This window comes from Myotis daubentonii, chromosome X (genome assembly GCF_963259705.1).
Source record: "Myotis daubentonii chromosome X, mMyoDau2.1, whole genome shotgun sequence".
NCBI classification, from domain to species: domain Eukaryota; kingdom Metazoa; phylum Chordata; class Mammalia; order Chiroptera; family Vespertilionidae; genus Myotis; species Myotis daubentonii.
In genome coordinates, this window is record NC_081861.1 from 25,954,543 (window position 1) to 25,980,061 (window position 25,519).

General features: G+C 39.1%; 1 protein-coding gene across 2 annotated transcripts in view; it reads right to left on the reverse strand.

Moving 5' to 3' along the window:
- Positions 1-25,519, reverse strand: part of FHL1 (four and a half LIM domains 1) — a 76,279-nt gene that overhangs the window by 26,943 nt on the left and 23,817 nt on the right. For both annotated transcript variants that reach the window (XM_059680100.1, XM_059680099.1), the window contains one exon: positions 20,749-20,819. The gene's annotated coding sequence lies outside the window, so the exon portion shown is untranslated. The remainder of the gene's footprint in view (positions 1-20,748; positions 20,820-25,519) is intronic.

Sequence of the window (25,519 nt, forward strand, 5' to 3'; positions counted from 1 at the left end):
CCACAATGCCTTGCCAATAAGTTACAAAACAATAAACTCAGTAAAACACTTAACAAAATGTACATATGCTCATACAGTGAGGGATTGTGACAGATTAATGGCAATGAAGGATTTACCTCTCAAATTTTAGTGTTCATCATGTCTTTAGGCTAAAAAGCTATAAAGTACATGTGGTGTTTGACTTTCAAATATTCATGTTCTCTTTTTTATTTTTTTTAAATGAAAGGTGGCTTCTCAGCTGGGGATTATAATGGAGCAACCTGAGCCGGGCACAAGTCCTTTAGGACTATTAGACTGGCAGCATGTGAGTGATGCGTATCACCAACCAAGTGCACAGCTCTGATTCACAGGTCTGACCTTAACTGCCTGTTGGGAGAACAAAACACCACACTCGTTCGTTATAGAAACCTGTCAGGGATTTTTCAACTCTATCTGTGTCAGAATTTTAACCCTGTAAGTGTTCCTTCTTTAAAGCAGAAGAGTCTGCTCAATGTCTGTAGTCTCAAAATCAGTCTTTTCTGAAATGGGCATTTGTTATATAAAGGTCACATAACTAACTGAAGCCAGGTGACTCGTGTTCTATTTGTCACTGATTTACCAACTTAGATTGTACCTCCCTGTTTCTCTCAAACAAGAAAAAGACATGTCACTAGCACTCTCGCTCCAATCTCACAGCTAACATGTAAAAAATTAATTCTTTGGATTTCAAGAAAAGGGTTTAATGTTTATAAATCAACTTAGTATATGCAAATCATTTTAAAACAGAACCAGTCAGAAATAAAGAATACTATAACTGAAATTAAGAATACATTACAGGCAATCAACAGTGGAGTAGATGAAGCAGAGAATCAAATCAGAGATTTGGAAGATAAGGAAGCAGAAAACACCCAATCAGAACAGCAAAAAGCAAAAAGAATCCAAAAAAATGAGGATAGTGTAAGAAGCCTCTGGGACAACTTCAAGCGTACCAACATTCACATCATGGGGCATACCAGAACGCAAAGAGAGAAAGCAAGAAATTTAAAACCTATGTGAAAAAATAGCCTTGCCAGTGTTGCTCACTGGTTGAGCATCAATCCATGAACTAGGAAGTCACAGTTTGATTCCTGGTTGTGGGCTCAATCCCCAGTAGCGGGTATGAAGGAGGTAGCCAATCAATGGTTCTCTCATCAATGATGTTTCTCTCTCTCTCTCTCCTTATCCCTTCCTCTCTATGAAATTAATTTTATATATATATGAAAGGAAACCTATGTGAAAAAAATGACAGAAATTTTCCCTATCTTGGTGAAGGAAATAGATATGCAAGTCCAAGAAGCACAGATAATCCCAAGTAAGATGAATCCAGAGAGGCCCACGCCAAGACACATCATAATTAAAATGCAAAAGGTTAAAGACAAAGAGAGAATCTTAAAAGCAGCAAGAGAAAAGCAGTTAGTTACCTACAAGAGAGCTCCCATAAGACTGTCATCTGATTTCTCAACAGTAACTTTGCAAGCCAGAAGGGATTGGCAAGAAATATTCAAAGTGATGAAAAGCAAGAGCCTACAACTAAGATTACTCTACCTAACAAAGCTATCATTTAGAATTGAAAGTCATAGAAAGAACTTCCCAGGCAAAAAAAGCTAAAGGAGTTCACCACCAGACCAGCATTATATGAAATGTTAAAGGGTCTTCTTTAAGAATAATAAGAAAAACAAAAATAAAAAAATGTGAACAATAAAATGGCAATAAACACATATCTATCATCAATTGAATCTAAAAATCAAAATAAACAAGCAGGCAGAACAGAAACAGACTAATACATGCAGAGAACATTTTGATGGTTGTCAGTCTAGGAGGAGTTGAGGGAATGGGTGAAAAAGGTGAAGGGATTATGAAGTACAAATTGGTTCTTACAGAATAGTCATGGGGATGTAAAGTACAGCATAGGGAATATAGTCAATAATATTCTAATAACTATGTATGGTGTCAGATGGGTGCAAGATTTATCGGGATGATCACTTAGTAAGTCATATACTGTCTAATCACTGGGGTGTGTACCTGAAACTAATATAATAATGTATGTCAATTGTAATTGAAAAATAAAAAAAATTAAGGAATATATACATATATGTGCATATATATACACACACACACATACACATATACAGTTGATCTTTCAACACCATGGGGGTTAGGGATGCTGACTCCCACGCAGTCAAAAATCCAAATATGACTTTTGACTCCCTCAAAACATTGCCATTAATAGCCTACTGTTGACCAGAAGCCTTACCAATAACATAAAACATCAATTAACAAAATTTTTATTTATTTATTTATTTTTGTTATTGCTTAAAGTATTACAAAGAGTATTACATATGTCTCCTTTTTTCCCCCTTTGACCTTCCCTCAGCCTCCCTTACCCCCCAGTGTCTTGTGTTCATTGGTTATGCTTATATGCATGCATATAAGTCCTTTGGTTGATCTCTTACCCCCCCACCCCCACCCCGGCCTTCCTGCTGTAGTTTGACAGTCTGTTCGATGCTGCTCTGCTTCTGTATCTACTTTTGTTCATCAGTTTATAATGGTCTTAATTATCCATAAATGAGTGAGATAGTGTGGTATTTTTCTTTCATTAACTGGAATTATGCTAAGTGAAATAAGCCAATTAACAAATTTCTAAAGCTATATGTGTTATATACTATATTCTTACAATAAATATGCTAGAGAAAAAATGTTATTTAAAAATTATAAGAAAAAATACATTTACAGTATTTATTGAAAAAATTATCTACATGCAGTGCGAACCTGTGTTGTTTAGAGTCAACTATACATAAATCAGACTTTGTACTTAAGTAGGTAGTGTCTTCTAATTTTTCAAGTGGCTTTTTTGGCATGACTCACACAATTTTCACAATAAACACACACATTTGTCATGCACCATAAAAATGTAGTAGCAATATCCATGATAGAGATTCTCTCAATTTAGCCCAAGCTTTGAAGGAGATAGACTTGAGAAAATGGTCATATGGATATATTAGTTTTACTTAGGGTGTAGCTATTTAATCCTCTTGATATTTAGTTAATATTTAATTATTTGTAAAAGCACAAGTAGCTGGGAACAAATGTACAATAAGTAAGCTCCACATAATCTTAGTTCTTTGCTTTGATCTAAAAATCAAAAGCATACTTCTCTACATATTTGTAGTTGGTAATTTTAGTTGCTTTAAGTAACTGACATGGTTTATCCTTCATTCTTCACAAAGAGAATAACTTGGAAAGCTCTCAACGAAAGAAAAACATAACCTAAGACAGAATACTTTTATTCCAGAAAAATTAAGTAAAACAAGGAGCACTTTTTATGTATGATGTCAAAAGGGCTGAAGATTTAGTAACAACTTGAAGAAGTGAGTTAATCCCTTTGTAACACAGCCAAGATAGAGTTTATTTTCCTACTGTTATGATGGTAACTTAGAACACAGAGGACAACAATATCAAATATCAATTCCCTCCAGAGTTGTAACTTTCTAAATGTAGTAATTACTAATTTGCCAAGATTATCATTCAACATACAAATAATTTCTGCATAATAATTTGAATCTCTATGCCATTTTCTACATCAAGTCCTCAAATGCTGTCAAATAAAAATCAGTACTGTTTTCATGAAATAAGACTACAGGTGTTATAGGTAGATAAACCGAGACATTAAAAGATTAAGTGTCTTGCCTTAAGAGAGGGGGGCAAGGTCAAGCTAAGAATAGAAGCTCAAGTACTGTCACCTGTCCTAATCATAAATCTAGGACACTTTCTACCTTCCTGCTGGCAATAAGTACATAGTCTAATCAATTTTTATGTGCTTTAAACATGTTTTGCAGTAAAATGAATTTTCTAAACTGATTTGTCAAAATATTTAATTAACGGTGGTTCAATGTATATGGACTATAGATTATACAGTATTCAGACACAAAACAACTTTTTTCAAATAATATTAAATGTTAATATCTAAAAATTTATAAAATAATTCCAAAAGCTTGAGGCCTAACAGCAGCTAGTTATAGTCTTAAACTCCTCTATTATACCATATGCAGTAAATCAGTTTTATTATCAGTGCTTATGGAACCATTACAGAACAAGTTAGTCACTTTCTGAGATCAAAGAGCAAGTAAGTGATAGCGGAATCAACCTTTGCAACCTAATAGTTTCTTCCAAGAACATAGTACATATTATCCCGTGGTGCCAAGGAGTTTATATGGGTTTTAAATGGTAGTGTGTTTGCCTGAGGGGGTTGGTAAAATGTTTACAACTCCTTATACAACTCCTTAAATTCATTATCTACTGACACATTTAAAATATATCTAGCCCAGCCAGTGTGTAGCCCATTTGGTTGAAAGTTGTTCCATGAACCAGGAGGTTGCTGGTTAGATTCCTGGTCAGGGCACATGCTAGGTTGTGGGCTCGATCCCCAGTAGGGGGTGTGGATTGATGTTTCTCTCTCATGGATGTTTCTATCTCTCTCCTCCCTTCATCTCTCTGAAATCAATAAAACCATATTAAAAATAAAGTAAAATAAAATATATCAAATCATCAAGTTCCCCACCCATAGTCCCCACTTAACCCCTGCCACTAAAATTTTGTTTTAACTTTATGTTGTTAAACATTAACTTTTCTTGGAAAGTCCAGAGATTGGGAAGACAACAGAGATCTGTTTCTACCCAAGCTACAGCAGTTGAAACTGAAGTGGAAATTACAGGATTAGCCCCATAAGGGAGTGGGAAAAACAGCTTGGAAAAGCTTTTAAGGGATCTCCTGCCAGCTAACTCAAGAGTGCAAGTGAAGACTTCCAGAGGAAATATACCAAACCAACCCAGTGGGCCAAGGGAGAGTGTTTGGACATAATTCTGGGGATTGAGTATAAAGTGAACAAGGAAGCTTTGCGAGAACACAGGGAGTGCTTGCCACATAAATAGGGCAGAAACCATACACCAGCATTTTTAACCTCCATCCTGGTCCTACTGTTCCAATGGTAACAAGAGTGTTTTTTAATAATTTGCATTTAACACCTTCACACCAGGGTTTGGGATCAAATCCAGCATAGACCAATTTAGTCCTCAGTTAACTTGCTCCTCTACTTTCCAAATCAAATAGATTTTGCTGCAGTGACCAATATTGATGTTTATAACAATTTTTTCTTTTTTTAAAATATATTTTTATTGATTAAGATATTACATATGTGTCCTTATCCCCACGTTACCCCCTACCCACCCCCCCGCTCATGCCCTCACCCCCCTGTTGTCCGTGTCCATTGGTTAGGCCTATATGCTTGCATATAAGTCCTTTGGTTGATCTTTCCCCCTTACCCCCACCCTCCCCTACCTTCCCTCCAAGGCCTAACAGTCCAATCAATGCCTCTCCATCTCTGGATCAGTCCTTGTTCATCAGTTGATGTTGTTCATTATATTCCACAAATGAGTGAGATCATGCGGTATTTATCCGCTCTCCAGTTCCATCCATGCTGTGGCAAATGGTAAGAGTTCCTTTTTCTTCTTCCTCGTCTTAAAGAATACCTTTCAGCATTTCATATAATGCTGGTTTGGTGGTAATGAACTCCTTTAGCTTTTTCTTATCTGTGAAGCTCTTTATCTGACCTTCTATTCTGAATGATAGCTTTGCTGGATAAAGTAATCTTGGTTGTAGGTTCTTGCTATTCATCACTTTGAATATTTCTTGCCACTCTCTTCTGGCCTGCATGGTTTCTGTTGAGAAATCAGCTGACAGTCATATGGGTACTCCCTTGTAGGTAACTGACTTTCTTTCTCTTGCTGCTTTTAAGATTCTCTCTTTGTCTTTTGCTCTTGGCATTTTAATTATGATGTGTCTTGGTGTGGTCCTCTTTGGGTTCCTTTTGTTTGGGGTTCTCTGCACTTCCTGGACTTGTAAGTCTATTTCTTTCACCCGGTAGGGGAAGTTTTCTGTCATTATTTCTTCAAATAGGTTTTCAATATCTTGCCCTCTCTCTTCTTCTGATATCCCTATAATTCTGATGTTGGTACGCTTGAAGTTGTCCCAGAGGCTCCTTACACTATCTTCATATTTTTGGAATCTTTTTTCTTTTTTCTTTTTCGGTTGGGTATTTTTTGTTTCTTTGTATTTCAAATCTTTGACTTGATTCTTGGGATCCTCTTGTCTGCTGTTGGATCTCTGTATATTATTCTTTATTTCAGTTAGTGTATGCTTAATTTCTAGTTGGTCCTTTTTCATATCCTTGAGGGTCTCACTAGATTTCTTGAGGGTCTCACTAAATTTATCGGCGGTTTCCATAAAATTCTTGAAAAACCTTATAAACGTGGTTTTGAACTCTATATCCAGTAGTTTGCTTTCCTCCATTTCTGTCATTTGTGACCTGTTTCTTTGTCTCCGCATTTTTTATGCTTTCCTGTGTTGGTAGAGTGGTTTTGTGTGCTAGGTGTCCTGTAGGGCCCAGTGGCTCAGCCTCCCCAGTTACCTGAGGTGGACACTCTTGGTGCACCCCCTTGTGGGCTTTGTGCACAGTCTTGTTGTAGTTAAGCCTTGATTGTTGTAGGATCACTGGGAGGAATTGACCTCCAGGCCAGTTGGCAGTGAGAATCGGCTGTGTCTGCAGTGGGAGAACTTCTGTGCTGAAGACACCCTTCTGGGGCAAGACTTGCTTCAGTGGGGCTTTGGTGCTCACTGAGTCTGCCCCCTGGGTGTGTCCCTTATGGATCTGAGGAGTTGTAATCTGGATGGTCCCCCTCTGACCACTGGGTACACTGGCTCTTGGAGGTTACCCAGCAGGAGCTATGAAGAGAACTGCAGATTCCCCTTCCTTTTTTGGAGTTTGGAGGTGCCCTGATGAGGCCCAGCTGTGAAGCAATGCAAGCTGCTGTGGGGCCTTGGGTCTTCTCTTGGAAGTTCTGGGTCTGTGGCCCAGCTGCAATTTGTTAGGTAATTTTCAGGTTGCAAAGGGCCAGGGCATTCATATGCAAAAGCCTCTGCTGCAGCCTGGGTGGGGCGTGGTCTCAGGGAATCAAAGGGCGGAGCAAGGAACTATGGCGGACTCTCAGCCCTGCCCTAAGGGGCCGCGCTTCTCAGTGTCCTGGTAATTTAATTGCTGCAAGCACCTCTGAGGGAAAGCCGCCCTTGAGTTCCGAGTTCTGCTCGCTGCCAGACAGTCCAGTTTCTCCCCATATGAGTCCTGGGTCCCCAGAGACTTCCCAGAACCGGAGTTCAGAGCAGTCGGGAGCTTGTGACTCCCTCCTAATTCAAAAAGACAGCTGCGTCCTCAGGTACCAGCCCCTTTCCGCGCGCACGAGCCTCCGTACCTTTGCACTTTACTTCTGCAGTTCCTGACCCTCAATGTGCTTTTCTCCTTCCTTCTAGTTGTAGAAGGTCCACTCCGCCAGCCTTCCTGTAAGTTCTGGATGATGTCCGTTTTGTCTGTTTATTGTGTTTTGAAGTTGTTGTAGGAGGCAGCAATTTCGGTGTTTCCCTATGCCGCCATCTTAGTTTCTCCAATTTTTTCTTTTTTAAACATATTTTTATTGTTGATAGTATAAGACTTTTAAAGATGATCCTCTCTCTATAAGAACTGGAAGCTATTTGGCTCTGGTTTCAATGATGAAAACAAAATTTATAAGTATAGCCCCCTCTTTATTAGGGGCCAGCAATGTCTGAGTCACGATAAAGTTCAGATTTAAAAATAAACCAGTATTCTTCTCCAACTCCATGCCAGAATTCCAGAATAATCTGTTACTTTTAAAATAAGGCTCCCAATTTTTTCCCTTTAAAACCAACATGGGCATTTATTTTACATCTTTCACAGGATTCAATGACAATTTACACAATTTGTGTAATGTTTGAAATGCCAGGCTCCAAGTGTATACAACATATGAAGTTAACTAAAACCTACATTTACTTTGCAATACATCTGAAAATATAGATTGATGGATAGATAGATGGATAGATAGATAGATATGTGATAAAACAACTATAGTAAAGTGTTTTTAATGGTAGACTCTTAATGATGGGTACACAGGAGTTCACTGCAAAATAATTTCAACTTTGAACAGCTTCATAATAAAATGTCATAGGAAAAATAAAGATAAGCAAGCATTTAAAATATTGACTGCAGCCCTAGCTGGTTTGGTTCAGTGTATAGACTCTATTGAGTGTCGTGCCTGTGGACTGAAGGATCCCAGTTTTGATTCCAGTCAAGGGTACATGACTGGATTGTTGGCTTGATCCCCAGTAGGGGGCGTGCAGAAGGCATCGGATCTATGATTCCCTCTCATCACTGATGTTTCTATCTCTCCCTCTCCCTCTCTAAAATCAATTTTAAAAATAATTAATAAATTGACTGCAGCTAAAAAATTGACACAAGCAGGTACTGGCTTCCAAAAGGCATTTTGAACAACAGGTACAGAATGTGGTACAATCCAAATAAAGGGACCAAAGGGAGCACCACAGCCTTCAAGCAAAAGTAATCTGCCAAAGCTATTGTAAAGCTTTTTAGTCATAATCAAAGAAGCCATAAAAACCTCATAATTAACTACAATATTGCACACATACATTTTCAGACTTATGTTGAGCAATTAGGGAACCTTTTTGAAGATTCCCTAATCCATTCACATAACCCCATCTAAGGGATAACACTGGAGCCAGCCTCCAGCCTCGTAATTACCTTTCCCCTTTTATGGTCATTTCAAGTTGAAAGCATATACTCATCTGTTTCCAAATTTCTAAAGGTACTAGAAAAAAAATCTAAATATAACAGATGGATAAGTGCTCATGGTAACTGGAAACCAAAATGTAACTTCAGCTTTGGCAGGCCAGTTCTTAACACCATGGCTTTAGTGTAATGGTCTTGCTGAAGACCTTTTGTCTTTATTCCCACAACAGAAACATTACCCTGGCTTTGATGGATGGCAGATAAGTGTTACTCAAAACTGTATTTTAGGCTGATATTAATAGCTTTACTTATTTTAAAGTCAATCAGTAAGTATTCTCCAGTATGCTAACATTTACTACAAGACATAGTTAAAGTATATGTGTTTTTTTAATTAGTTCTTTAAAATAGTTCAATACACTTTAAAAAATCTATTTCGAATGGTGGTAAAACCTCTGAAACATTTCTATGAATTCTAGGTTCTGTGGACTATAATGTGAAAACCACTAGACTAGAAGGACCCTCTATTTGTACAGTTAGTGTTTATTTAATCCATGATCCTTAGGTAATATAAACAGCTACTAAACCCTCTCTAGACTTATATGTACATATAAATAAGTGGTACCCTTGGGTAACTTCCTGATTCTGAATCTCTATTCCCCTCCCTTACAGTAGCTAACTCTAACATTCTGTGCCACTATCCTCAACCCCGAATCTCCGTTTTTACTCATATAAACAAGAACATCTATTTCCTAGACTGGCCTTCCAAGTTTCAACAACACAAACAATGTGACCACGTGATGTGAAAGGAAAGGGGCAGAATGTTATGTGTTTGTATATTTGCTGGTAGTTAAAAGCAAACAAAAAAATCTCCCGAATCTGAAAACAGATTATTTCACATTTAACTTACCACCTCTTCTTAGCCACCACCAAAACCAATGTTAGAATCTTAGCAAAATCTGATAGCAGCTCTAAGTACGTCAAAATTTAAACTACATAATCATATGCATAGTGAAGTATTTAGAGATGAATTATACAGATGCCTACAGTTTACTTTGAAATGCATCCAAAATATTAAGATGGACCAATGGATGGATGGATATGTGATAAAGCAAATACAGTAAAATGTTTCACTGTAGAATCTGGGTGGTGGGAATATGAATGTTCACTTCAACTTTTCTGTTTGTAAAACTTCAAAATAAAATGTTGGAAAAAATGATGCCATATGGTAGGAGTTATCATTCCATTCAAGAACATGCTCCAATGATGTCAGAATACTGACATTAGTGGAACAGAGTCAAACAAAGTTCCTGAGATTTTCCTGTGTCACACCACAGAAAAGCTGTGGTTTGTAATTTATAAAATGCCTTTTACTTAATTAATTGTATCTCTAGTAAATGCCTACTAAGCCTCTGGCATTAAATAATAAATGATATGGAAGACACCAGAGAAAATATCAGTATACTTGCTCCCAAGGAAGCTTCCAGTTACCTGGGAAAAGCACAGTACAATTTAAGACAGTGATCCCAACCAAATCCTGACTCTTAGATTGTCTTAGATTTTTCCTGCAAAAAAAATGGAAAAAACCCATGGGAAGATCAGAGTTTTGGTCAATATCCTGTGTAAATCTACGAGGACTGACAATACAGAGGACATAGCTCAGAACATAAAGGATGGGCTAAAAATAACAGAACATATTGTATTGTTTTCAGGTTCAAACCCATCATGTGAGACCAATGCCAAGGGTGGAGCCCATCCTCTCCAATTAGTCAGCACTTGAACCACTTTAGTGAGCAACAGACACTATGGATTATGACTCCCCTAGCCCATGTATACTGACAACTACATATACAAACTCTCATTAGAACCCACAGAAAATGCTCCACAGTTCTGGGAAAGAAATACAGTGGGGCCTTGACTTACGAGTGTCCTGACTAACGAGTTTTTCGAGATATGAGCCATCTCTCAGCTGATTTTTTGCTTTGAGTTGCGAACTAAAATTCGGGTTACGAGACAGCTTCAGATACCCCACTGCTAGTTGGCACAGCGAACGTCACAGTGAACACCACAACAACAGCCCAGCATCACGTGTCTCACTCGTTCATTTATGATTTGACATATGAGTAATTTGAGTTACGAACTCTGTCAGGGAACGAATTAAACTCGTAAGTCAAGGCCCCACTGTACTTGGAATATCTTAAGTAAATAATTAATTTATAACCCTAAAAATACACAAAAATGGTCATATTGCATGGTTTAAGAGATTATGCCCACACTTGCAAAGACCACACATTCTCATCAAACTACCTGAAATCACTTAGGTGAAAAAATGTTAAACTAATTGTTTATCCAATAAATGGATAGCCCCCATTGAGAAGTTGCTATACAAAGTGTGAAGCTTATCTGGCTGATAGGACAAGAGAATCAGGTTACCATGCTAAATGCAAATTTATGTATTTCATTCATTTTTATTTAAATTGATTTGATCTTTAGAGCTGTTAAAACAAAATTGAAATATTAACAGTTAAATAGATAAGAAAATAAATTATAGCTATTATTAGCACAGCTCTCCATACTGGGCTTTCAACACATAAGGTTGATAAGAAAATAATGATAATGACAAGGATAATGATAAAAGTGCTACTCCTTCTGCATCATCATTAAGGGCTTCAGGCCTTAACATTTTGATTTCTGTAAAAGTTTTGACCTCAGCAATGCTTATTGTACTGGCCATAATAAAATTTATATGATTTAGCTATGACCTTAACCTAACACATTTTCCAAGTTCAAGTAACAAGACACATCAGTCAAGGTTTTAATCCCAGAACACCATGAGTATCCCACATTCATCTCACAAGTAATGCATCTCTTCTACAATTGAGCATTGGCTGTTGGCTTCACAAGTCTCTGCCCTATTAACAGAAGAATTGACAATGGAAAAAATCTTAAAATTAACTTCCATATCCACTGAGTTTTATGATATTAAAAATCTTAATAAGTATTCACAATTTCCTATTAGACTTGAACCAAACTTCATGACAGAGCTGAACTCTAATATTATATTGGTGAATAAATATACAAAGACACTTATGTCGCCTCCCTTGTCTCAGCCTTTATATAATCCTTATCATTTACTGATTCCTTTGTCCTGGTTTTAAAGGAAATGCACATATATGAGTTTGTTCCTAAAGAATATGAAGGGACTTGTAAATAAATAAATTATCCATGAGTAAACACAATATACACTAGCCTTAAATAAAGCAAAGTACTCTGATTCAATTTTGGATAAATTATTAAGTTTCTAAAACTGGAGTATCCTTGCAAATCTCAAAGGATCATATGGGAGAGGATAAAAAGTTTTAAAGGGTCATCTGAACCAACTGAAATCCAAGACGGTGTTACTCTAGCTACATTAGATATCTTTATTTCACATCAATTGGGAATAGATGGGACACTAGATTTGAATTTCAGTGTCCAGATCTTCCTTCTTCCATGGGACTCCTAGTCAAGCCCAATCTTTATTGTGGACTTCTATAGCACAGTTCGATACACTTGAAATCTGAAATATGATTTGAACATATATATGCAAGCAATAAAGGAGATACTTCTTAAAAATGAAATTGTAATATAAATCGATGTTCCCATTGATTTAATATTCTTATAAAAGGCTATCTTATAAAAAGTTCTTATATGCCGTTCATTCACATTTACTAAACATTTTATTTCATTGAAAAGAAAATTACTTCCTGGAGCCATTAGCAATGTTGTGTGCATGTGTGTGTTTATCTAAAAGACTTCTCAGCTTTCTTTACAAGTGCTATATGTGAACTCTGATCGAAGACGACATAAAAATAGAAGACTCTGGAGATTCTACTTTCCAAGAGTCCAGTTAGGACCTTTTCTCTAAGTGGGGCAGTTTCTCTCCTAAAGTGAAAATGAATTCCTTCTAAATCAGAGGCTGGGAAAGTTAGGAGATGTACAAGAGGTCAAAATTAAGTCCATTAAATCCCAGCCCCAGATTTAGTCACCATAGAGACAGGGAAGATAAATAAACCAGTAACCTTAACAAATGTGCTGCACCTTTGCCAGACATATCTTTGACTTACCATTATTTTTACTTAAGTATCTTTCAGTCCAAACATAACTGATGATGAAGACTACAAAACCAAACAGAACTAGGCCCAAAAGAAATACGAACGCTCAAGCAGGCAAAGGGCAGGCAAGGAGTCAAGAGCTACCCCCTTAGTAATGTGCTCTCCATTCCCCTTGAAAAATGATTGCAACATGAAGCTCCAGAGACAATGACATATGGGGAAAATATGTGGTGCTAAAGCCAGAGGAAACCATGTCAAAAAAGAAAAACAGACATGAAGTAACTGACCTAATTAAAGGAGAAAAGTATACTTAGAGCAAGGGAAACAAGTATATCTGAAACAGGGACTGCAACTGGAGGGGAGGGGATGCTGAAAGAAGGCTCATGACACCAGAGTGAATTTTTGTTACTTATCTAAATGAAACCAGAAGATGAAATAAGCATTCCCTTGAATTACAGCTCCTTTAAGGTTCTACCTCAGTGTATACTGAGTCTAGACACAAGATTCACTCCCTGGCACTTCTGTACATTTATTGAAAACCTCTGAGACAAATACTTATATTTTGTTATGTGGGATGTCCAGATGCCTCTGTACCAACCACAGGAATCAGAAGAAAAAAAAAAGGGAGCTCAGGATGATGGAACAAAGCAGTAAGTAGGAACTGCATCATCGGAATTTCATGTTTAGGCTCTGGGCATCTGTCCTCATTGTGTTTCAGAATTATTTACTAAACACCCACTGTGTGACCAATGGGAATATTGCTGCTTGTGATATGGAGCTGATTTATTAGTAAGCAAGTAAAAGCTGAAGATCCTCAAATCATATACTTATGGCAACATGTATAAATAATAGGACAATAATACAAGTAAGACCTCAAGTAAAGCGTTACTTACATTTGTCCATATGCCTTCTAGTTCTTGTCCATATGTACATACTTCTTTACAAGGTTATAAATCACAGCAAGTACACAAGTTTGTGTCCTACATCTTTAGTAAAGCTATATTACACAATTTCATATTGCTCTGCAAGTGTCAGGATTATAATTTTGAACAGATTCATGGAATTCCATTGCATAGAGTATCATAATTGCTTAACCCAAATTACCTGATGAACAAATGAACCATTACTCGTGTTGGACATTTGAATTCTTTCTAATTTTGTTTCCTTATAAATAGCACTGTGATGAATACCTACAACATATAGCTTTCTTTCTTCTTTTCTAATTTGTTTCTTAGACTATATTTCCCAAAATAAGATTACTGGATCAAGGGGTATCAATCTTTGTGACTTTTGCTATCCTATCTAATAAAAGAGAAACATGGTAATTGGCATACGACCGCTACCCTTACCATTGGCTAATCAGGGAAATATGCAAATTAACTGCCAGCCAAGATGGCGGCCGGCAGCCAGGCAGCTTGAAACTAACATGAGGCTTGCTTGCTTCAGTGACGGAGGACTCCAACGTTCCCCGCCTGCCGCTGCCGGCCTCTGAGCTGCAACTCTAAGCAACTATGTAACAAATATAGAAGCTAAACAAAACCCCAGAAACCTCCTTTAGTCCGCCAGGCTTCAGCCAGCAGGATCGCAACATTGTATGCAAAGGCCAGAAACCTACTTTCAGCAGCGGAGGCCTAAGAGCTGGAGCCAAGCCTCAAAGCTAAAGCTGGCCCAGAATAAAAAAAAAAGAAAAAAAAAAAGGAGCGGTTGGGCGCTTCAGTCACCCCCAGCCTGAAAACAGCCCTCAGCCCCTCACCCAGACTGGCCAGGCACCCCAGTGGGGACCCCCACCCTGAAGGGTGTGTGACCAGCTGCAAAGAGCCATCATCCCCTCACCCAGGCTGGCCAGGCACCCCAGTGGGGACCCCCACCCTGAAGGATGTGTGACCAGCTGCAAACAGCCATCATCCCCTCACCCAGGCTGGCCAGGCACCCCAGTGGGGACCCCCAACCTGATCCAGGACACCCTTCAGGGCAAACCAGCCAGCACCCATCCGTGCACCAGGCCTCTACCCTATATAGTAAAAGGGTAATATGCCTCCCAGCACGGGGATCAGCGGAGTTGTGAGGCCTCCGGCACCAGGATCAGTGTGACAGGGCAGCGCCCAAACCCCCTGATTGTCCTGCGGCTCTGTGTGTGACAGGGGGCGGGGCCACAACCTCCCTATCCACCCTGCTCTGTTCCTGACAGGGGAAGGCACCCCAACACCCTGATCAGCCCTGCTCTGTGCCTTATGGGGGGAGCTCCCCAACCCCCTGATCACCCTGCGGCTCTGTGTGTGATAAGGTGCGGCGCCCCAACCCCCTGATTGGCCCTGCTGTGTGTGACAGGGTGCGGCGCCCCAACCCCCCCCCCATGGGCCCTGCTCTGTGTGTGACGGGGTAGAGCCATAACCTCCCCATCAGCCCTGCCCTGAGTGTGAGAGTGGCGACACCCCAACCCCCTGATGGGCCCTGCTCTGTGCATGACAGGGGGCAGCGCCCCAACCCCCTGATTGGCCCTGCTCTGTGCGTGACAGGGTACAGAGCCCCAACCCCCCTGATGGGCCCTGCTCTGTGAGTGACAGGGGGCAGTGCCCCAACCCCCCAATCGGCCCTACCCTGAGCGTGACTGAGGGTGGCATCACAACCTCCCAATCGCCCTGCTCTGTGCATGACAGGGGGCGGCGCCCCAACTCCCCAATCAGCCCTGCTCTGAGCCTGACCAGGGGCTGCACCTAGGGACTGGGCCTGCCCTCTGCCACCCGGGAGCAGGCCTAAGCCAGCAGGTCGTTATCTCCCGAGGGGTCCCAGACTGCGAGAGGGCACAGGCCGGGCTGAGGGACCCCCCTCCCCCTCTCCCCCCCCCAGTGCACAAATTTTTGTGCACCGGGCTCTAGTATATAATAAGCCAAATAATGTTCCAAAAGGCGTTTAAACAACTTACAATGCTCCCAGCAATGAGTCAGTGTTTATCAGTTTCAAGATAACCATATTAGCATAGGGTTTCCTTTTGTTTTTTCTTGATTTAATAGGTGAAAAATGTACTTTGTTGCCATTTGAATATGCTTGTTTTTGCATACCAGAGAGGCTGGAAAGTTCTTCCATGCATTTATTTACTTTGTGATTTAACACAAATGTCTTTTGCCTACCTACCAAATACAGAATTCATTTAGTCAATAGTTATGACACATCTACCCTATGTCAGGCCTGTGCCAGGCCTTATGATCTGTATGAACTATGTACATAATAGGGAAATTATCTTGTCAAATTCATAAAACTTTTCCTGGTGTGTTTTCCTTTTCATTAGTTATCTTTCTGCCTTTATTGAAGTATAAATAACAAAACTGTACATATTTAAGGTACAATATGATGACTTGACACACATATACATTGTAAAATGATTCCCACAATCAAGTTAATTAACATATCCATCACCTCAGAGTTACCATTGTGTGTGTGTGTGTGTGTGGTGAGAATACATAAGATCTACACTCAGCACATTTTTAAATATTTAAATCTGTTGATCTCTTCCTTTGTGACTTCTATAATTTTATAGCTTACAGGGTTATATATCCAGGGATTTGATAATTACCTATTTTCTGTGGTCTTATTTATCAGTTTTGTAAGAATCACATAAATATAGTCTCCTATAATCCTATATAATAAAAGCCTAATATGCTAAGTGTCTGACCATTTGTTCAACCATTCGACTAGTCGCTATGATGCGCACTGACCACCAGGGGGCAGATGCTCCGACTAGTAGGTTAGCTTGCTGCTGGGGTCCAGCCAATGAGACGGCCGGACACACCCTGGACAAATTTGTGCACTGGCCGGTTTCGGCCCGATCCCCCCAGGCCAGGCCTCTACTTATAAAATAAAAAGCTCTAATCCCCACTTCATGATGCTTGAGTTTTAACATATCTAGCTTATTTTTTTTTACTAGAAACACTTAATTTGAAACAAGTTTGAAAATAAAAGTTAGGTTTATTGTTTACATGGGCTATGCTGTATTAAAATCAATTTTTTTAACTTACCATGCTGCAACTAAAAGTGAACACAGGTTTATCTATAAAGATTCAACCCCAAATAGCCTGGCTAAGATCTACTTCTCTTTCTCAGGCCAAAGAAGAAGATATTTAGAGTCATCATTGCATGACTGCCTTTTCTTGGGATCACTTTAGGGTAGAGCCCCCTGCTACTCAAAGAGAGGTGAGACCTCAGACTAGTAGAGGTATAACCTGGTGCTAGTTGGAATAGCAGAATCTCATGCCTTACTCCAGACCTGCCACATCAGAATCTACACATTAAAGTCTGAGAAGCACTGGGTAAGACCACAGGAATCCGTCAAACTCTGCTGATGCTCCTCTCAATCAGGCATCACCAGAAGGTATCCCTCCCCTCAAATGTTTACCCTCAGTCCATTTAATGCACCCCCCTTAAAATGAACATTATCCACCATCGTGCACCCAAAAAGTAACAAGCTGATATTTTGAGAGAAAGAACAGATCTAAGTTTGCAGCCTCAATTTCATCTAGACTTGGGGTTGAAAACATACATGCCTTTGAGAGCTAAGATTTTTCTTATAAATGAGTAAAACAGTCAGATAATGGCAACTGCCCTTGTCCTTAGTGTCAAGGAGATAACAGTGATGAAGACTGGGGGCAAATTTCAGAGTTCATGTTCCATCTAATGATACAGCAGCTATTTGGCTCCAGCCCAGTGTTACCAAATAGGAATGCAGGCTCAATGTTGCCAGATCTTCTAATATTTCAGAAGAGAAGCTGAAAATCTGGATTTTTGAAAATGTGAAATCTCTCAGTTTTTAAATGCTGGCAATTCACATAAAAATTTAAAAGAACCTTTGTGTGTCAGATCCAGCCCAGCAGTTTGAGACCTTGGCTCTAGACTGATGATTTCCAAACTCTTTAAGTTTGTGCAAGCCATCTGGGCTGATTTTCATGCTTACTGCTAGTGCACCAAGGAGAGAAGTCACATCAACATAAATGACGCAAATCAAATAACTATGACTACTATATTTTACAATTTTGTGTCTTGTGATTATTAAAAACTGCCAAATCAGTAATGAAAGTGACCATGTTTCAGTGATATAAATATTTCCTAGATGTGATATACATGTTTAATTAACAATCTTGTCCCTAACACAGAAGCCAATAAAGTGTATAATTGCATGATACATGATCTATATATTGAAGTTTTCTACTGATGAAGTTTGTCAAACTGGAAGATTGCTCATGGATGTATTAAGATTTATAGTGTTCAAGAATAATTCCATAACTAAAAGGCAGCCAAATGGAATAATTTCAAACTCTTGGATTATAAACTTTACCTGTGATAAATGCTATGCTAAACATAAAATAGGAAACATCATTTAAAAAACCAAAATACCCTCCTGTGGAAACTGCAAAGTACATTTTCCTAAACTGTCCAATTATTCCAAACAAAATTTTTTAAAAATAGAGTGTGAAATATACCCTTTACATTTGTTTTCATTTGGGGGGCATTTGGGTCCCAGGCACAGCCACATCCCCATCAATTACTGTATACTTTATTATTTGCACATGCATCTATGGGGGTGGCATACATCATAGACTTAAAGAGCAGACTGGATACAGGGATTATGAATTGCACTCATGAACCCAAACTAGTCTATTTAATACTGGGCAGTTTAATTTAAAAAGGGAAATCAGTTTTCAGTTACCTCATCTGCAAAAGGGAAAATAATCTAGGGATGTCCTACACTTGAAGAATATCAGACCAAAATGTATTATTCTTTTTGTTTTGCTCACTCCTACACTCCTGACCTGGTACATAGTAGGGCTGAATGAATGAATGAAAGGAAGAAAGATCACAAGATACAACTGCATCGTGACTTGAACTGTTTTACATCAATCCTATATATTTCTGTCATGGTGCAAAAGAATTTAACAGGTTATATTTAATAATTCAACTGAGAAACTCAATACACTAAAAGAAAACCCAAATTTTGGTCAAAACGCTTCAATTAAAAGGTTCCATTTTAAGAGTACAGTCCTGTACACATAGTTTCTAATAGTTTTTTTCCTTAAAATTTTTAAATTTTATTGATTTTTTTAGAAAGAGGAAGGAGGGGGGAAATCGATGTGAGAGGGAATCATCGATCTGTTACCTCCTGCACAAGCTCCAACTGGGAATTGAACCCGAAACCTGGGTATGTGCCCTGACTGGGAATCAAACTCACCACCTTTTGGTATATGGGACAATGCTCCAACCAACTGAGCCACACAGGCCAGGACTAAAAAAATTTTTTAATTAAATTTATTGGGGTGATAATGGTTAATGAGATTATATAGGTTTTCAAAGTGTATAATTCCAATATATGACCTGTGTATTGAAGTTTTCTACTGATGAAGTTTGTCAAACTGGCAGACTGCTGTGGAATGCTTAAGGGCAAGCAATGCACATGAAGAGCTAAGTTTCACCTAGCCAGCACTTTCAACTAAATTGTTGGGAAGATGCTTTCCCCTTCTGTAAATCTCCTTGAATAATCTAGTCTCTGTTTCTGTGGGAAAATAAAAATAAGAGCTGTGAAAGGGCTCAGGGCTAAAATTTTTGCTCTTGGGCAGAGCACAGTGCTTTCCACCTGCCCTGGGAATGGTTCCTCAGAGTAGGGTGAGCGACTCACAACCACCTACTTGAGCCAAAGAAGTTTTGCTTTGGTGTACTTGATTGGGGTTAATCCTACGATTTTATTAGAAAACAGGTTTCTATCATTTAAAAAAAAGTTTGAAAACAACATTTTTGGGTAAAGGCCAAGGATGATAGGGCTTAGACTTGAAGATGGAAGTGTCCATCTCTGGCAGCTAAGAGAAACTCAGTCCTACTTTTTTTGTTTTGTTTTTTACTCTTTAAGGTTTGATATATTTAGGTATTTGACTATTTTTTAATCTGTGAATTATTCTGCAGCAGCAGATGTAACAAATGTAACTATTATATGTACTACTCTTTGTAATATTTTAAGGAATAAAACAAAATTAAAAAAAAAACACCCCAAAACAAATGTAACTATTGCCACCTAGTGAGCATCTACCCTAATTGAAATACAGGGAGCTACACTAGATGTGGAACTGTGCATGGAGGCAGGTCAGGGTGGAGGGGAAGACAAAACCTGTTGATGGATGAAACTGGAAACCCTGGCTGGTATGATGCTGGCAAATGTTATATCCTCTCTCATAAATGCATGGAGATGGGCAGAAAAGCAGAAAACTGGGGCCCCTTCCATTGTGCCTGGATGAACCATCTTTGAGATCCCCTCCTTTTACTATTTTCAAAAGTGAGTATCCAGTCTCTCAAAGAGAGAAATGGGTAATCCTCGATCATCACAAAGAAGACATAAGCCACCATGGCTCAATGAAGAGGACAGAGAATGCCTACTAATGTATTAAAAGAAAAGGCTGGTCAATCTGGCTGCTCCCACCACTGTAGCAGTGCTCGGAGCTTTAGTACTAATCAGAAAAAAAAAATCTTCTGGCCCATGTTAATGTAAGCCGATGGAAACGTTCTTTGGCATTTGTACCATCAGATTGTACAGAGGCATCCTGCACCTTGGCTCCTTTCATTGACAGTTGACTGGGTCAGTCCAACTCCTCACAGCTGTCAGTAGGAATCTTATCCCTCCATTCCAATATTTGCTCCACGCAGCTTTCCTGCTCCCTACTGTTCATGCTGTGACATGGGCAGATCTTTATTTTCAAACAGACCTAACAGTTCTGTTTTACTTGGCACATTCACTTTTCATGCCCCCAAATTAAAAGCAAATGAGGTTGTTGTTTTTTTTCTTGAAAAGGCATTCCCCAGAGAGCTAATATTTAGTAAGCAGTGATAATGGTTGGCTGGGTCAATTAAAATGAACCCTTTTAAATCTACTGTACAAATAAAGCTCTTCATACAATGTCAACCATAACACTACAAATTGAAAGGTTGGAGATCAGTGTAAAAACAATTAGTAGTACTTACCTCACACTGGATGTGTGGACAATGGGATGTATTTGGCAAGGACTGGATATAGTTGTCAAGTTCCAATGTGCCTAAGTTAGGAAAAAATGAAAATCAAGACACAAAATTACCTTTTCAGAAGAAAAGTATGAAATTCTAAAAAAAAAGTTCAACTTCCTTTGAAATGGCTCATGGTAACGCATTCTACTTTGTATTTATTACCCTTAAAGTTAAAAGAAAACTGCCAAGATGTTCTGCATATTTCCCCAAATGTCTGTTTATCATAGAACATTCGCACCGGCAGTGGATCTGGCCACCTCATTATCAAGCTGTATTAGCTAGCACAAACACTCAGCATTGTTAGTGGAGTGAGCTCATGGCCTATTTCAGTTTTAAATTAACATTTGGCAATCACCCGGGTAATCAAAACAAATGACTCAGTCATTTAGAATAGATTTATTAGTTGAGCCTCCCCCCCCCCCTCTTTTTAACATCTTTAGAATATTCTGCCACAGGAGGGCTCAGATCCAGACAGAATGTAGAGCACAAGTCACCAGAGGAATATTTAGAGGTGTTGCCATGGAGATGAGGTGCCCTGTGACCACTGAAGTTATCTCCAATCAACAACAGGATTAGGATGCAGGCTGGTGGGCAGGCTCATCCATGTGCGGATGGTTCCACATTGCATCGCTAGGAAACAGGTGTGCCCTGTTCTTTTCCCATCACAGCACAAAGACCATACACCCTGATCTGCTGCCCTCTCCACAGGCACAGTCATCCCCCTTATTACCCGCCCCTCACTATTCAGAAAGGACTGGCTAGGGTTAAGGAGGAAGGAAATGTGATCACTGTATTATCCCTAATATGTGAATCTTGAAATTCATACCAAGAACACTTTCGTATCAACTGTGAAATTTACACAGAGCCAAAAATCCGAGGAAAAGACAGCTTCCTGAGAGAAAGGCCCTTTCTGTTCTATTCACTGCTCTAATCCCATGCTCAGAACAGTGCTAGGCCTACAGAAGTAGCTACCAAATGAAATAGGGCAAACATAAATCAAGGATTATAACCAAGCTCCTAACAGCCCCCCATCCACCCGCAACCATTTCCAGGGTGACCATCAAACAAGCAGTGGTTAGAGATTTTTACTTTTATTTATTCATTTTTTTATCCTCCCCTGAGGAATATGTTCATTGGTTTTTAGAGAGGGAGGGAGGGAAAGAGGGAGGGAGGGAGGGAGGGAAGGAAACATTAATGTGAGATAGAAACATTGATTGGTTGCCTCCTATATGTGGCCCCAACCAGGGGTTGAACCTGAAACCTAGGTATGTGCCCTGACTGGGAATCGAATCCACAACCTTTTGGTGTATGGGACATTGCTCCAACTAACTGAGCCACCTGGCCAGGGCTAGAGATTTTTAAAAATGTTAACGTACTAGAAAATAAATAGCTGGTCCAGTTAGCTCAATAGGCTAATGGGTTCATCTGTTTAGAGATCTTAATAGCAACTGTTATAGTTGAAGATAACTCTTCTGAACTCAAAATGGACAAGTCTGCTGACTATAGAGTCAGGGTTCTTGTATATCAGGTCAAAAGCTCAGAGGAAAGCAAATTTGTGCCAGCAGTCAAGAGCTAACTTTCACAAGCAAATATTTGTAAGGAACACCTTCTAGTCCTCTTCCCGCCTATACTTAAGTAGAGAGAATATTCTCAGTCTATCATATGAATATGTATTACTTGTTTCATGTTATGTCTCCTTTGTCCTACAGGACTTCAAGTTTCTTGGTTGTCGGGCAAAATTCCTTATTTCTTTTCTGTCTCCTGTTACTTAGCATGGTTTGTATATACAAAGCATTTTGCTCAGTCTCACCGCCCACCACCCACATCCCACTCATATGGAAATCAAGGTGCCACACCCTTTCTTCAGCTGCAGCAAGAATGCACCATGGCACTGCTGTTCACAACAAGGGTGCCAAAGTCAATGCCTAGGTTCAAATACTGATCCCCACCTCATATTAGCTGTATAACCTCACTCAGCTGCACAATGGTAACCTATGTCACAAAGGTTCAGTAAAGTGGCAAGAGGGCACTGCATGTAAAGCACTTAATAGTTCTTCACACATAAAAGGTACTCAATGAATATTGGATATATAAGTATCATTATAATTATAGCAGGTGTTGAGTAAAAATTTTATCAAACTTGGATAATGATTTCATAAAAATGTTATCAAACCTGGATAATGCTTGGCACCAAATATATCCCTCTTTAGATTCTACCCAATTTGAACTTCCAACCTGAATCCACCATACACTAAATTTAGTATACTATTTCATTTTATGCACTCTCTGGAATAGGTTTTTTTCCTGGAGATGGATTTGATACATGCTGGGTTCAACTTGAAGGAATCCAATTCTCTACTTAAAGAACCATAATAGCTTCTTCCCTAAGACCTTAACCCTACCAGTACTTTCCCTGCCTTATCTCTGTCTGCTCCCCACTTCTACAAGTTCAGGCTTTGAGGGGCTCCTGGCAGGTGGAGTACCAGAGAACTTGTCTTCTAGTAACCACAAGACTGGCTCTCCCTCATGTCATGCTCTAAGACACACTCCAGAGGGCAGAAGAGAGAAAGGCCCAAAGGCTGAGTAGGCAGAGCTCTCACGCTAGGGTCCAACTTGGGGCCCTGTCAGGGGAGGTTCCATAGTTCATAGTTTCTTCATCAAGAACTAGACCATAAGAATGATAAAAATACGCAGCAAGATTTTAACAGCATTTTCAGTTCTGTTTCACTTCATTGTCTGTGCTAGTGTGTCCCACTTAACATTTAGTTGGGTTGGGAGAATGAAGACACTCATAACAGGTAGTATTGTATATACTTTTGAAACTGCAGTATGTAACTGTATGCCTCTGACCAGACATAATACAAACTGTGTTGACAATATTGTGCAAGTCAACGAATAAAAACAGAACAGCAGCCAAGTACACTGGGTAAAATGTGATGACAGCAAAAAATCCAAAATAAAACCCAAACACTTTAGGGTCAGTTATGCTTTTAAATAAATCATGTTAATCTTATCCCACCCTGACAGAATTAATAAGTGAAATTAGACATTTATATCATTCCAGAAGAAGCCAGTAGCTATGTTCTTGTCACATTTCACATACACAATCATTTTCCTTCAGGTTTAACAATAGTATTGTGGTCACGGCCACTGGCGACCCTATCACTACTGTCAGCCAAGCTTAAACAGTCCCCATATCACCAATGAATTGGGTGAATTATATGGAAAAAAAATGCAATCCAGAGACCATGTCTGTTTGAATGAGCATAAAAGACCAGCTGAATCAATCAAAATGGATGAGCCCCACAAATGCATTGTCTCCTTTAAATTCTTTGAAAGTGACTGTCATGGCAACCATTCCTTTATATTGTCCTTCACAATATTCTCTCCCACTTAAGAAACCAGAGAGTGGTGAACACCAAATATATTCTTTTAAAAAATATATTTTATTGATTTTTTACAGAGAGGAAGGGAGAAAGAGTTAGAAATAGCGATGAGAGAGAAACATAGATCAGCTGCCTCCTGCACATCCCCCAAGGTACATGCCCTTGACTGGAATCAAACCTGGGACCCTTCAGTCCGCAGACCGACGCTCTATCCACTGAGCCAAACCAATCAGGGCACCAAATATATTCTTAATTAGGTATATTTGTGATGATACCAAGCAGCTTAGACTTCTCATTGATCCATATACTGTTATTCAAATGCTTACACTGTGATAGTCAGAAACACTGGCATATGTACCTTTCAAAACACATTTTAAATGTTACCATAAAATCCAATAATAAATACAAATGAGATACCCACTGTCCCATTTCTTTTAGCAGAATAAACTGGCTCTCATTTAGCAAAATAATTTATTGGCATAAATAAATGGTCTGCTCAGAGGAAAGAAGCTTCATTTCTAATAATTTCAACATAATCAAGATCTGCAAAATAATCTAATATTTAATATCTCAATTAATAAACAAAACCCAAAAGGCTATTATGATATAAAATATAATAAAATCTAATTTTGTTTAAAAATGAAATTTCCATTTGACCCAGTGATCCCATTTCTAGGAATATATCCTAAGAAGCCTGAAACACCAATCAGAAAGAATATATGCACTCCTATGTTCGTAGCAGCATTATTTACAATAGCTAAGATCTGGAAACAGCCCAAGTGCCCACCAGTAGATGAATGGATAAAAAAGCTATGGTACATTTACACAATGGAATACTATGCAGCTATAAAAAAGAAGGATCTCTTACCCTTTGAGACAGCATGGAGGGACCTGGTGAATATTATGCTAAGCAAAATAAGCCAGTCAGAGAAAGACAAGTATCACATGATCTCACTTATATGTGTAATCTAATGAACAAAATAAACTGACAAACAAAATGAACACAGACAATAGTGGGGTGAAAGCCTGAAGAGGGGACAGGAGTGGGGAGTATGGGTTCAATGGGATAAAAGGGGACACCTGTAATACTTTCAACAATAAAGATAAAATCCGCCGGAACCGGTTTGGCTCAGTGGATAGAGCGTCAGCCTGCGGACTGAAGGGTCCCAGGTTCGATTCTGGTCAAGGGCATGTACCTTGGTTGCGGGCACATCCCCAGTAGGAGATGTGCAGGAGGCAGCTGATCGATGTTTCTCTCTCATTGATGTTTCTAACTCTCTATCTCTCTCCCTTCCTCTCTGTAAAATATCAATAAAATATATTTAAAAAAAACAACAACAATAAAG